Here is a 13,939-nt window from a genome sequence, read left to right as displayed (position 1 = left end):
TGTTAGAAACACTAGGTAAGTAGGTTGGTGCCACCCATGTAATTTAGAGCTTGTTTTGAGTTGAGGTTTAGGGTCTTTCCCTCTTGTTTTTGCTTTTCTTAGGATAATAGCTCAGCTAAGTTTTGGTTTTGTCTTTTTGGTGTTTTTTGGCACAACCTAACTGTCCCTTTCTCCCCCACATTTGTTGTTTGAATTTGGGGTATTTATTTTGTGAGAGCGCTGCCATTAAACCTTTTTCATAACACCTGTACCAAGTTTCTGGAGTTGTTGTGTTATTCCCTCCTGCCCTCGAGGAGACGTATCACTGCCATTGCTTTTCTCAGCTCAAAGAAGATGAAGAGGCTGCTTTTAGCTTCTCCCGTGACACAAGGGGCCACCACAACTAGTTTAGTTGTTAGTAGTTTGATTTGATTTTACACAGGATGCCTTTCCTGACACAACCTCAAACAGCATTTGAGCTCGATTCGATTTTTTTTCCCAGCCAAGCAAACGTGACAACTGCAACGAAAGCTAGTCTGGCCTTTCTCCTCTGACCTCTCACATCAAAAGTGTATTTTTACCCAAAGAACCGCTTACAAGATCTTTTCTATTATTTAGACCGAACTCTGACATGGCTGTGTGGAGAAGCTCCCAGCCCGTCTGGCACCAACAGCCAACGTTCAAAGCCACCTTAATTCACCTTCTTTTGTCATTTAGACGCCCAATTTAATTTTCGTCAAATTGTCTTGACCACGTGCACACGCCTAAATACGGAGCCCCGCAGGGGACATGGGAGAAAAAAAAAATTAAGACTGACTTTTGCGAGATCTCGCAAGACTAACTCGGGATCTCGCAAAACTTTTGCGAGATCTCGCAAGACTAACGCGGGATCTCGCAAAACTAACGCGGGATCTCGCAAAAGTTTTAGCCGCATTCCTCCCATTAGCTTCGTCGAGACCTACTACAGCCGGGAGGAATACCGCTTTCCCGGCACATCGTGCCTCGACCACCCGGTCGGCTTCGAGCCAGCGTCCGAAGAATGCGGCTAAAACGTTTGCGAGATCTCGCAAAAGTTTTGCGAGATCTCGCAAAAGTTTTGCGAGATCTCGCAAAAGTCTTGCGAGATCTCGCAAAAGTCTGTCTTAATGTTTTTTTTCTCCCATGTCCCCTGCGGGGCTCCGTACCTAAATGCACCAACGATTGGCTGATTAGTATTACAGTTTTTTCTGATGGCTTGAGCACATTTTTTGTAACTATTGGCTATTTTTGCAAAACTCTACACACAAATAAGAAAACTCTTCACCCAATCAGCAAAACATTGTAGTTTTCTTGTAAAAGCGAATAACCCTTGCTTAACTCTCCACACCTTTGTAAAAATGGCATTTTTGTATCCAACAGTTAACACAAGCCATCATATTAATAAGCACACAATGCACCAACTACACACTGATGGTATGAATAAACAACACATCTGGCTTTTGCTCTCTCTGTGCACAAGGTAGACTATGGCAGTTTGAGCTCATACTTTTTTCATAGATCCGTAAGCATAGAGGGATCCAAACTTCAAGTACTGGTGTTTATTCACACACATCAAAACAAACACAAGTGTTTATTTCCAAGTATGGGATTATTTGCAATCGCCATATTGACTATATGGGTTTCTTGGTCTGCAGTGAACATGCTTCCTCGGCCCCCAGCATCTGGTCATCTAGCAATTCTGTAAAGTAAAAATTTCAGTATTTTTACATCTATGGTATTGTTGTGTTTCTCATTGGCATATGGCAGTGCTACAAATCTTAGTGCAAAGTGACTGCACTAACCGATTCTCATTTCAAAATGTCCTTATGATGCTTGCTACAGTGTAGCGGCTCAAGTTAGGCTGGACCCATTGGCCAGCTTCCCTCAGGCTCATTCCACGGTTGATTACATGGTCCACTATTGTAGCTCTGATGTCATCAGCAATTCTATGTCTTACTCTTCCTCTCCTCGTCCTCCTCTTGCTCCTCCTTGTCCTTGTCGTCCTCTTCTTCCTACTTCTTCACCTCCACGTCCTGTTGCTCGGCCTCCTCTACTTCTCACTCTTCCTGCTCCCTCCATTGTTCTCCACACACAGAGCTTACCTGTATTATAGTGCTTGGGCTGATTGCGAAGTGAACTAATTATCTAAAAAAGTTTTCACATGTGACAGTGTGCCAGACAGTTGGCAAAATAGTGTAAATAATGGCCTTAAATGTGTATAGTTTTGCTAGGAGTGCGTTGATCATTTGGAAATTGAGTGTAAAGCAGTGAGTTGTGTTTACAGTTCTGCAAAAAGAGTGCTGTGCAGTGGATTGTAGCTACAGGTTTGCAAAGTGTGTGTTACAAAATGGCAAACTGAGTGCAAAGCAGTGTTTGTGCTTTTAGTTTTGCAAACTCAGTGAGTGGTTTTGCTATAAGTATTAATAGTTTTAGAAATTGTGCTATAAGAATCACAGTTAGGGTTTAAGCATTCAGAAAAAACTGTAATAAGCAGTTGAACAGTACGTAATAAAGTGGGTAGTGCACTCTTTTATAAGTCTTTGCAACTTTGGATTTGAATTCAGTTGTGAAAAACAGATTATCCATTTTTATATTCCAGCATGCACGTGTGCTCTTACTGGTGCTTCACTGACAGCTGAGCCTTAGTCAACGCGGTTGCATGTGGTGTGGATTTATTTCTGAAAGCATTATTTAATGAATTCCACAGAACAGAGCAGCTATGGGAAAGTCGTGCAAAACAAACAGAAACAAACACCAGTCAAAACTGTTTTATTCACAAGTGAAGGACAGTTCAGAGATGAACAGGCGCAGACAAATGTTTAACCGCAACCTTTAGTTCCTGTTCATGTGTTGGTGTGACGAGCATTAGTCGGTCAGACCGTAACCACTGCAACTGTTATCACAGGAACAAATTTTCTCTCTTTTGCATCAAACATCATTTGGGTTGCTCTGCACCAGAAGAGACTGAAGTAAAACACAAAAAGCAAATACCTTAACCCTGTCGCTGGCCTCCGTGCTGCTTTGTGGTTGACGCCCCAGAAAAATATTCCATCACCACTTTCTGAAGTTCAGCTGTAAGTGAAGCCAGAAACAAAAAACTACATTTATACACTAATTTCACCATGAATTTTGAATAGGAGTTTGCACTTTCCTCCTTATCTGTAACAATTTTGGAATTATAGAGCCACAAAAAACAGTATGTCACCCCCCCGCATCCCAATCCCCCCCACTTCAGAAAAGTCTTAAATGTATATATTTAATGTAAAACAGAAGTCAGTGCCTCGAATTGTGGTTAAAACAGTAGAGTGGTCAACGAGGTGACTGAAGTGCACTGTGAGGAGGCGTTTCCTTGAAAGAAAGCAGTGAATCATTATTACGAGAAAACTGAAACAATGATGAAGTAAAAAGTTGCAGTAAAGTGTCTCTAACCTTCTAGCAGCCCCAGTAAATGAGAGGCAGATCTGAGAAATTAGAATGCACTCTTTTAACCACAGCCCAGCACCTTTCGCGATACCATCTCGACTGATATAGCTGACAGCGACAAACAGAAACGATTGTGTGAGATTGCTATTTGTGTGTTCCATTGTAAGCCTGTTGCCCCTGATCTTATCACAAGGAAGCAGCTTGTGGTTCAGAGAGGAATCCACACAACGACTGCATATCTGGGTATTGTAAAATTGTCAAATATAATACCCATAACACAACGCATGGGTCTGGGTACATGTGCGTGGTGCGTCTGTAATTTCACACATTTGTGTGTGTGAAATTCCACAGATCAGCATAAAATTACAGCTATGATTCTCAGCTCTGGTCTCACCTACACAGTTTTAACTGAAAAGTAAAGCTAAAGGTTATTCAAAGTAAAAGCCTCCAACCTTAAAACACAAATACACATATCTGGGTTTTTTTTTTAGCATAATTCAGAGTGAAATTATTGTGTTTTTTCTTTGTATTTGATCATGAGACCGGATTGGCCTTTGGTTTCACATAATCATTGTTGAACATGTTGCTTCAGCAAAGTGAGGAAAAAAGCTCACGTGGATGGGCTGCTGTTATTTATTTTATTTATTTGTATTTATAATATTATTCATATTTATTTATGCATTTTCTTTATGTTACCTCTGCGCGTGTGTGGTTGTGTGTGTGTTTTATAAATCATGTAATAAATAATAAATATTATCAACAGACAGTTTTCCCTCTTTCTCTCATTAATCTAATTATAGATTTTTTTTCTAATCTTTCTTTATATCAGCAAAATATTTGAAAACATTTTTATTTTTAATCAGCTGAAAGAATACCTTTTATCTCATGGTCTTTGTGATAAGTACCAATCAGGTTTCTAACCAATCATAGCACAGAAATAGCTCTTACTAAAGATAAAAGTGACCTGTCGATCAACAGTGACTCACACGGAGTTTCAGTCTGAGCGCGATCGCCGTTTCCTTTGACTGCGTGTCATAATATTTTAATTCAAAGGCTTCATTATTCAGTTTCAATCAGTAGCTTTAGATCCGCACAAGCAAAAAATCAGTCAGAGGTTCCTCGAGCCTCGGTTCTTGGTTACTCGTAACGCTCTATTTGGAGGATTGTCCAAATCATCAGCAGTCAGAGTTCTTACACATGCAAAGCACTTTGCCCCCTCGGTGCAGCTCTGACTTGCTCAGTGTCTCTAAACCAATTATTTCGGGCTCATGTGCAGTCCTGTGCCCTGATCGTACAGTGTCGATATAAACTGCATGAACTATGCGCCCTTTGCTAGCTGACTCAGTGCTGCATGTTCTCACATGACAATCTGTTTTTAGAGACAATGTGCTGTAGTTCTGTGAAATTAGCAGTGATTCTGTGGTTTCTGATGCCTTCTCCGGTCAATTCCGCTGAGAGTAAATCTAATGTCCCGCTCTACTGTACAAGACAATGGTTACCTGGAGGGATGTACCACTGTGAGAGGGGGTGCTATGGAATAGTCCAAGTGGTAGCAGCTTTAATTTCCGCTCAACCATAAATCGATGGTTTTTCAACGTGATTGTTGTCACCTTGTCAACTATAAATAGATCAACAATCAACGATGACAGAACAACAGTGAATCAATGTTATTTCAATGTTGTTTCGACATTGGTTTTGTGTTGACATTTCAATCCTGACGATTCTGATGGTTCAGATGGAAAATCAACATCCGTTCAATGTCTCCTTGCTATCTGGGATTTATCAGTCAACAGTTGCACAGTCTATGCATGGTGATAAAGTTTAATGTCATGTTTATCAGATTCAGGAACTTTTTGGTTCCAGCATCAAGTCCACCGAGCGTCTAAACAGGAAACGCTGCACTTTCTCACCTCACAAAATTTGCCTGACAACATTTCTTCATTTTGTTTATAAATAGTTTTGCACTCCAAACATGGTGACGAAGCTGAACCCGGAGCCGACCCCGATGCGTGGATCAGAGTGTGTGAATGTGTTTGAAAAAGAGCCTGAGTGAATGAGCCTGTAGTAAGAAATCACTATTAATGCTTAAATACAGCTAATAACAAGCACTTAATGAACAGGAAACAAGACTGCAATGATTCATTTGAGGTTTTTTAGTAGTTGCAATATGACACATGAAAAAAATCACTATTTTTAAATTTTCTATGAATTATTTTTAACACATTAACACAAAGAAAAGCAGCTTTTGTCTCTGGATAACTATAAGAGCAATTTTCTGATTTGTAAATGTTTTGTAATGTTTAGCAAATTAATCCGTGATAAAATATTAGTAAAATATTAGCAGCAGCTTTTTGTTCTATTTTGTCTCATCATTTGATTCATGTTTCCATGTGAACCCCAAATGAATCAGAAATATTGAATTACAAGATGTTTTTACGTGCCAACTGTTTCTCACTCAGCGGTGTAACTCCAGCAGATTTGATGCACTGATCATGTTTAAAATTGGTCATGTGACACTTGGTTCAATTCGGGTGCACAAAAAATAGCATCGGTTCACCTCAAGGTGCTTTTTATTGATTTGAATAAAGATTTTCTATTAGTCAGAGAACCTCAACGATCAGATAACATGCTTGAAACTGTTCCAGTGAAAGTTTCCAGCAGAACATTGATGATAAAGTAACACTGTGCTGTGATGGTTGGGAACATGCCATTAGATGGAAATGTCTGCAACATAGACTGTAAGTAAAAGTTAGTCTCTAGGTTTCTTTCTAATGATCAGCAGGAGGAAAGTTGGTGTCTGGAAGCTGATGAGGAAATGACTCAGAAAAACTTTCCTGATGAGCTGATGTCATCAGTCAACAGATTTCAGTCTTTAATTAAGTGTGTTTGTAAATTATGGCTCTTTTTTAATGTAAAATAAGAAATAACAAGCTTTAGGGTGTAACTACCTTTTGATTGATAAGTGGCTAGCCTAAAGCAGTTACAGTTACTTTCAGCAACACATGAGGCGGCTTCCAAAAAGGCAGCTAATCCCCACAGACTCATTACTTTACAGCATTAAAAAGCTTATTTATAGCTTGGTATATAACACAGTTTGGGCCTCTGTGGGTAGTTTCTCCCTCATAACAAGCCTGAACGGCTTGTTCTGACAGGCAGCTGGAGCCAATCGGTGGTCTCATCTCTGCACATTACTGGACCTCTTCACTGTATGTCATTAACATACTCATAAAATACAGCCCAGAATCAGAGGATGATGTGCAGTTCATACCCTGACATTGTTCCCCGTTGTGTGAAGTCTTGTTTTGGAAGCCTTGAAGTCAGTATTTCCAAAGTCGTCATCTTGGTGTTTTGAAACCAAACGACTTAAGAAAAGGTGGAGGACTGCATGGTCACTGAGCATACCCTGGGTAATTCTTCTTTGGACTTAGAATGAATAAAATATAGAAAACTGCCATAAAGTCTTTTATTTAAACAGATATGTTTACTAGTTACCTCAGACTTTTGTATTTTCTGACCATTAGGAAGAACTTGGCTGTGTTTAAATGTGTGTTATAAGAAAATAAAAACATATTAGGCAGGAGAAAAAGTCACATCATACATAAAAGAACTGGACATAAACCCCTCAGTGTAAGGAGTCTCCTTTAATTCAATTCAATTCAATTTTATTTATATAGCGCCAAATCACAACAAATGTCGCCTCAAGGCGCTTCATAGATCCTTTAGTGAAAATAGATCTAATGAAACGTAACTGTCCCGTGCTCATAACCAATAACTGACAACAAACAAATCGTCACACCTTTGAGATTCTAAAACCAGACAGCAGCTTATCAAATTATTATGTAGTAAAAGAGCTTTAACACAAAGACTGATATAGATGTTATTAATACCACATTGGGGAAATTCGCTTGTTACAGCAGCACAAGGGTCAGGAAGAAAAGGCAAGACTGATGTACACAATAATATATGTTATAACAAGTATGTACTAATAGTATATTAAGTTGTTATGGGTTAAAAGACATGTATCTTCATGGTGGCTAGCAGCTGCCTTCAGTTTTGTAGCGCTGATAGAGCTCCTGAGCCCACGGGAAAGTTTGTTTGCAGCAGATCTTTTCCTGTGTGGATTCTGATAAACATGCAGACGGAAAGTACAAATCTGTTTACTCACTTCTTTCTTTAGTTTTCTGTGGGTCATAAATTATTCATCTTTCATTTTGTCATCGGTTTCATTTAAAAAGTATCTAAATAATGAAGTACTAACTTACATGGTGCTGTGCATCTTGATGACTTATGCAACCTTTTCTTCTAATTAGGCGCTTAATTCCCCAGAAAAGAGCTCATTCAGGTCGCAGAGGTAGTCCACTGGAATGTTTACTATGTCTCCCAGCACTGTCAAAGAAGGAGAGCCAGACACGCCTGTAGAAGAGCATCAACCCAAGAGGCGTTTCTGACCAGTGTGACCATGTGTTAGTGATGATCTGGGGAAGCAGATACTTGGAGGTTCACACAGATAAAAATAATGCAACACTGCAACAACAAATTACACGCAGGCCGAGGACCTTAACCGTGTTCTTTGCTCGTTTTAACACTGGCACTAGACACACGGCTCAGTTGGAGCCGGATCACCTGGAGCTGAGACCGAACAGAAGCAAGGTGAGGAGTGCACTGCGTGGAGTCAGAAACTGGAAAGCATCAGGGCCTGATGGTGTCCCAGAACGTGTACTTGAGGCATGTGCAGACTAGCTAGCTGAGGTATTCAGGGAAATATTCAACCTCAGCCTGACCGAAGCAATCATGCCTCCATCCATCCATCCATTTACTTCCGCTTAGCCTTTTCAGGGTCGCGGGGGGCACTGGAGCCTATCCCAGCTGTCATAGGGCGAGAGGCGGGGTACACCCTGGACAGGTCGCCAGTCTGTCACAGGGCCAACACACAGGGACAAACAACCATTCGCGCTCACATTCACTCGCACATTCACACCTAGTGGCAATTTGGATTATCCAATTAACCTATCCCCACAAGCTGCATGTCTTTGGACGGTGGGAGGAAGCCGGAGTACCCGGAGGGAACCCACGCAAACACGGGGAGAACATGCAAACTCCACACAGAAAGACCCCGGCCTGATGTTGGAATTGAACTCAGGACCTTCTTGCTGTGCGGCAACTGTGCTAACCACCATGCTGCCTGCAATCATGCCTTCCTGCCTCAAATCCAAAACCACTGAGCCCATACCTGAGCAGAAACATGTGAGTAGTCTAAATGACCACAGGCCAGTTTCACTCACTTTGGCCATAGTGAAAGGATGACTGAAGAATGCCCCCTGAGTGTCATGTTTGCAAAGCACACACTGTCACCCTGAACCTTGGCATTCCCCATGGATGTATGCTGTTCCCTCTCCTGTATGCTGGCTTCAACCACGAAACCGTCCATGTGAAAAACTCCATTAGATGGAGATGACACAACAGTCGTGGACTGATTACTAACAATGATGAGTGAGTCTACAGGAACACAGCATCTTACAAAAAAGCACATGTCTATCTGTTTACAAACAGTTTACACTGTTTATAGGACTCTATATAGTCGTTCATACATTTTTGCTGATTTCCACAACTGAATATTTTCTTTTCATTTCAGCCTCACGTGTAGTCTTCAGTAGTGTTCCTCACATTTGGATACTCACATCCTAGTCAGTTTGACTGTTCGCTAAAGGAATAGTTTTGACTGTATGTGTTGTTTATTCTTTATATTATTGTAAAAGCCTGTCATCAAAGATAAAGATAAGATAAGGAGGTGCTTTAGACTGTATAATGACTATTGCATTATAAATGCACAAACAAAACCACAAAAACATGTTTGTCATGAGTCGTTCCCCCATTTTAATGAAGATGTGTGTGTGGTGAAGTGAAGTAATTGTAACTTCATGCACACAAGATCTTATCTGTGTTCAGTGGTGTAAAGGAGCAAGTGTGCATCGAAATCACTTCCGTGCATGCATCTGCAACCCTTTCTTCATGATCATTCTGTCACCTTGATTTAGTTTTTTATTTAGTTTTGTGTGTGTGTGTGTGTGTGTGTGTGTGTGTGTGTGTGTGTGTGTGTGTGTGTGTGTGTGTGTGTGTGTGTGATAATAGATAAAAACACATGAAAAAAAACATGTTCTATGTTAAACAAAACAACACAACATTGTATTTCAGTGACGTACAAGATCACTTTTAGGTGACTTCATTCTTATTTCCTCAAGTTCTTTACACTTTTTCACACTTGCTAAGGCCTATTTATTCTCTCAGAAGCTACCCACTTATTATAATGTGACCAAATCACTCAAAGAAAAATGAAATTGGGTGGTTGCTACATGCACAAAATCCAAACTTGTAATTTGAACTAAATAATTCCATGTTTCTATGGTGACCGTAATTAAATCTTGTGGCATCTGCATGAAATTCAGCAACTTAATTTGTTCTTGTTGAGATGACATGATACCATCTAGTAAGAGTGGCTGGATCCAGGCAACTAACCGCTCTTAGGCAAGGCAAGGCAAGTTTATTTGTATAGCACAATTCAACAACGAGGTGATTCAAAGTGCTTTACAGAGACATTAGAAACAAAAACAAATAAAAAGCATGATTTAAAATTGATTAAAACAAGCAAACAAACAACAAACAGTATATAAAATCAAAACAGATAAAATCAGAACAGTAGATAAAATCAGTAGTTAAATGTAAGTTTTGAAATTTAAGCTTAAAAGTGTGGATTTGGTGCTTTATTCAAATGTTACAAATCTTACTAGATTGTATCAGGTCATCTCAACAAGATGACATGATACAGGCTGACAGATGCTACACAATAGAAACATGGAATTATTTAGCTCAAATTACAAGTTTGGATCTTGTGCATGTAGCAACCACCCAATTTCATTTTTTTGAGTTGACTCACGAAATTCACAAGATCACATTAGCTGTCAAACCACAGGAAAATCACTGGAGTTACAAGAGGCAGACAACCACACAAATAGTATGTTGTTACTATTTATTATGGTTTAACTTATCAAGAACAAAAACATAAAGCATCATCAAGCATAGCTTTCCTACTTTTGTTAAGTCTGTATTGCCAGATTAATGCCATGGTGGTTTGCGTTGTTGCCTTGGAGCAAGAAGATCCTGGGTTCAAATCCACAATCTGGCCAAGTTTGCAGTGGGTTCCCTCTGCGTACTCTGGTTTCCTCCACAGTTAAAAGTCATGCAGTTGTAAGGGTAACTGGTGATTCTAAATTACCCAAAGGTGTTAAAGTGCAAATGGTTGTTTGTCTCTATATGATAGACTGGCAACCTGTCCAGGATGTACCCTGTCCCTCTTGCCCTATCACTTCCACAGCCTGGATAAGAAGATGGGTGGATTGGAAGTTGCTGTAAATCCTTTGCATTTTTTGTTGGACATTATGTAATATGAATACAACATGTACTACAGACATAAGTTACATTTGTTCTGCCAACAAGATTGGTGTAACAAACAAATATTTTACTAGTGCATGTAACAAGACTGACTTTTGATGTGCCGAAGTGTTTGCACAATATAACATGAATTTAACTAAATGTAATTAGACTAACTTGGTGCAAACATGTTGATTGACTAAAAGTCAAATTAATTGAATGTTAATGTTAAACCTACAAACATATATCGTGTTGAAACAACACAGTCAGGATAGATTAACATAACATGATTTGTTTAGATGGAATATACGTGGCAAGATATAAATGAATTATTTCTTTGAGTGCAAGACTAAAATAAAAATAAATAATTCTTTTACACTTTGAACACCAACTACATTCACCTCTGAGTCTCATGGCTACACCGCACAATCACATCAAAACAATTTTATCAGTGCTGAGAACCGCATGTTATCAGATTGCACTCATAAAACGTCAGGATAATACCAGAGCTCAGCACTGGTTAAAAAAACAGAGTCGGGACATGTAAATCAAGCCTTTCCAGCTTCATGCGGCGTGTCGTCATCTCCAAAAATGTGCAGGAAAATCAGAAATTAATGCAAAGAAACATCAATATACACTAAAGATTCTAGATTGCAGTGGCAAAGGAGTACCTTCAGAGATATATTTACATATACACAAGGTCTATGTCTCATACTGCAGTTTGCTTATTTGACCGAGCGTTCTCTATTGTGGCTCCTAAGCTTCGGAATAATCTTCCTCTTCACATTAGGCGATCGACATCAGCGCTGGTTTTTAAATCCAGATTGAAAACGCATTTTTATTCACTGGCTTTTGACTCAGTGGTTGACTGACTTGTATTTTATTGTTCTCGCTATGTTTATTATTTTATCGTATTTATTATTCTTATGGTATCTATTATGTTTCTATTGTTCAGCACTTTGGTCAGCCTTGTGTGTTTTTAAAGTGCTATATAAATAAACTATGATGATGATGATGATGATGCTTATGAAAGAGGGCAGCTTCACACGTTTTCTCGTCCTGTGTGTTCAGCATTTATTTATTTATTTTTTTTGTATTGCTAAAACACAAACTCTGATTCTCCAAAACTCCCTGAATCAATCACTCGACAACAAATTGTTGTCATCTAGTTCAATCAATTTTCAATTCTTATTTAAATTCTTTTCAAAAAGCTCGAAACAAATTCTCACTCAATGGTAACAACAGGAAACACAACACGACTACAGCTCTGTTGTCATTCCGTGAACGCGACAACTCAAAATCGTTCACACTGATTGCTAATGAAGCAACCGGCGAGTTCCAGTGAGCTGAAGGTTTGATACCAAGAATGGGAGGAAACAGTCAGAGAGGAGGCAGATGAGGAGGAGTGAGATCTAGCACAACAAATCACTTCTAATAATCATGATGAAATTTGATTCTCTGTGATAAAACTGTTTTTGCATATGCAACAACCCAAATGAAAGAAAGTAGAAGACCATAATTTTACTTATAAAAGTAAACTACATAATTCATTGTTTACTATAATGTTTCCTTGACTTATGCGTCTCAAAACCAAGCAGGATGAGAGAATGTGAAGTCTAAGACTGGAGCTATATACAGCACGTATCACCTGTAAATGAGGGAAGTACAATGCTACCATAATCTTGAATCTTTACACTATACTCGTGTTTTGGTACATCACTCGCTGCGGTGTGAAACGGATGCTCAGTAGAGTTATTATCTTGACTGGTTGTGTATGTGATCTGAAGACACTGTGTGGTTTTTATTGCTGATAAAACTGTTCCCATGCAATCGTGAGGTTTTGTCTGACGAGTCGGAGGTTTTGAGAAAGTAGTTTGAAAAGAGAAAGTCAGAGATAAGTATTAACAAATAATTAAATGCGGAGTGGTGTATAAAGACACAGTGCATCATGGGAATCCCCCAGCAGCCTACAACTATTGCAGCACAACTAAGGAAGGATTCAGGGTGACCTGATGCAGCCCTAACTATATGTTTTGTCAAAAAGGAAACTTTTAAGCTTAATCTTAAAGGTAGAGATAGTGTCTGTCTCCTGAATCCAAACTGGGAGCTGCTTCCACAGAAGAGGGGCCTGAAAGCTGGAAAATAAAAGCTAAAAAAAAAAGTTAAAAACCACAACTAACCCCGCAGTCTGAGACCAAAGTGTTCTGCTGGAGTGATAAGGTCCTCTGAGGTCTGTGACATAAGATGAGCTGATTATTCAAGCTTATATGTGAGAAAGACTTTAAATTTGTACTATTTACTTAAATTTGTAAATCCTGTACTTAAGTAGAAGTACAAACGCTATTAGTAAAAAGTTCTTCAGTAAAAGCTGAAGTACTGATTCAACGTCTTTACTCAAGTAAAAGCAAAAAAGTACAGGCTCTCAAATGTACTAAAAGTAAGAAAGTAAAAAAGTTGCTCTTTGGAGGATTGGCTGAACTTGCTATATGTGCTATATTAACATAATGATAAAATAATATCAGTAGATGGGAATACAAACTTTAGGCTATTTTTAATTCAGCTTGAACCAGAAGAAAAAAAATCTTTGTTTTCTGTTTCCTACAGAGCCAATATCTGATTTAAAACATAAAGACTTTAAATTACCAGTTTATTAAACCCCATTGAGCAGTCCTTACCTTGAAAGCTAAGCTCTCTTCTTTCTCTCCCATCCTGTCTTCCTTATCTTTCTCCATCTCTGAGTGACTTTAGCTCTTTTTTCTCTCCCTGTTAAACAGAGCAGCTGGACCTTTAGCCAGCAACACACTGTGAGACAAACGCCACACAAACAGTTTGTGTGTTGCTGTCACTGATAGAAAAGTTCATTTGAAAGACCTAACACACATCCACAAATGTGCAATAACACTAAGTGCAATAATCTTTTCTGGCATTGTTGTATTTTTACTCAGTTGTATATAGCATTTGTATTCTATTCTTATCTTATTGTATATTTTATTCTATTTTATTCTACTGTATATAGTATTTTATTTTATTCTATTCTGTACAATTGTGTACTGTATTTATTCTTATTGTATTCTAATTTTTGCTTCATAACTTT

Source organism: Neolamprologus multifasciatus, chromosome 7, assembly GCF_963576455.1.
Source record: "Neolamprologus multifasciatus chromosome 7, fNeoMul1.2, whole genome shotgun sequence".
NCBI lineage: Eukaryota > Metazoa > Chordata > Actinopteri > Cichliformes > Cichlidae > Neolamprologus > Neolamprologus multifasciatus.
The sequence above is the reverse complement of the archived record's forward strand: the minus strand, read 5'-3'. Positions refer to the sequence as shown.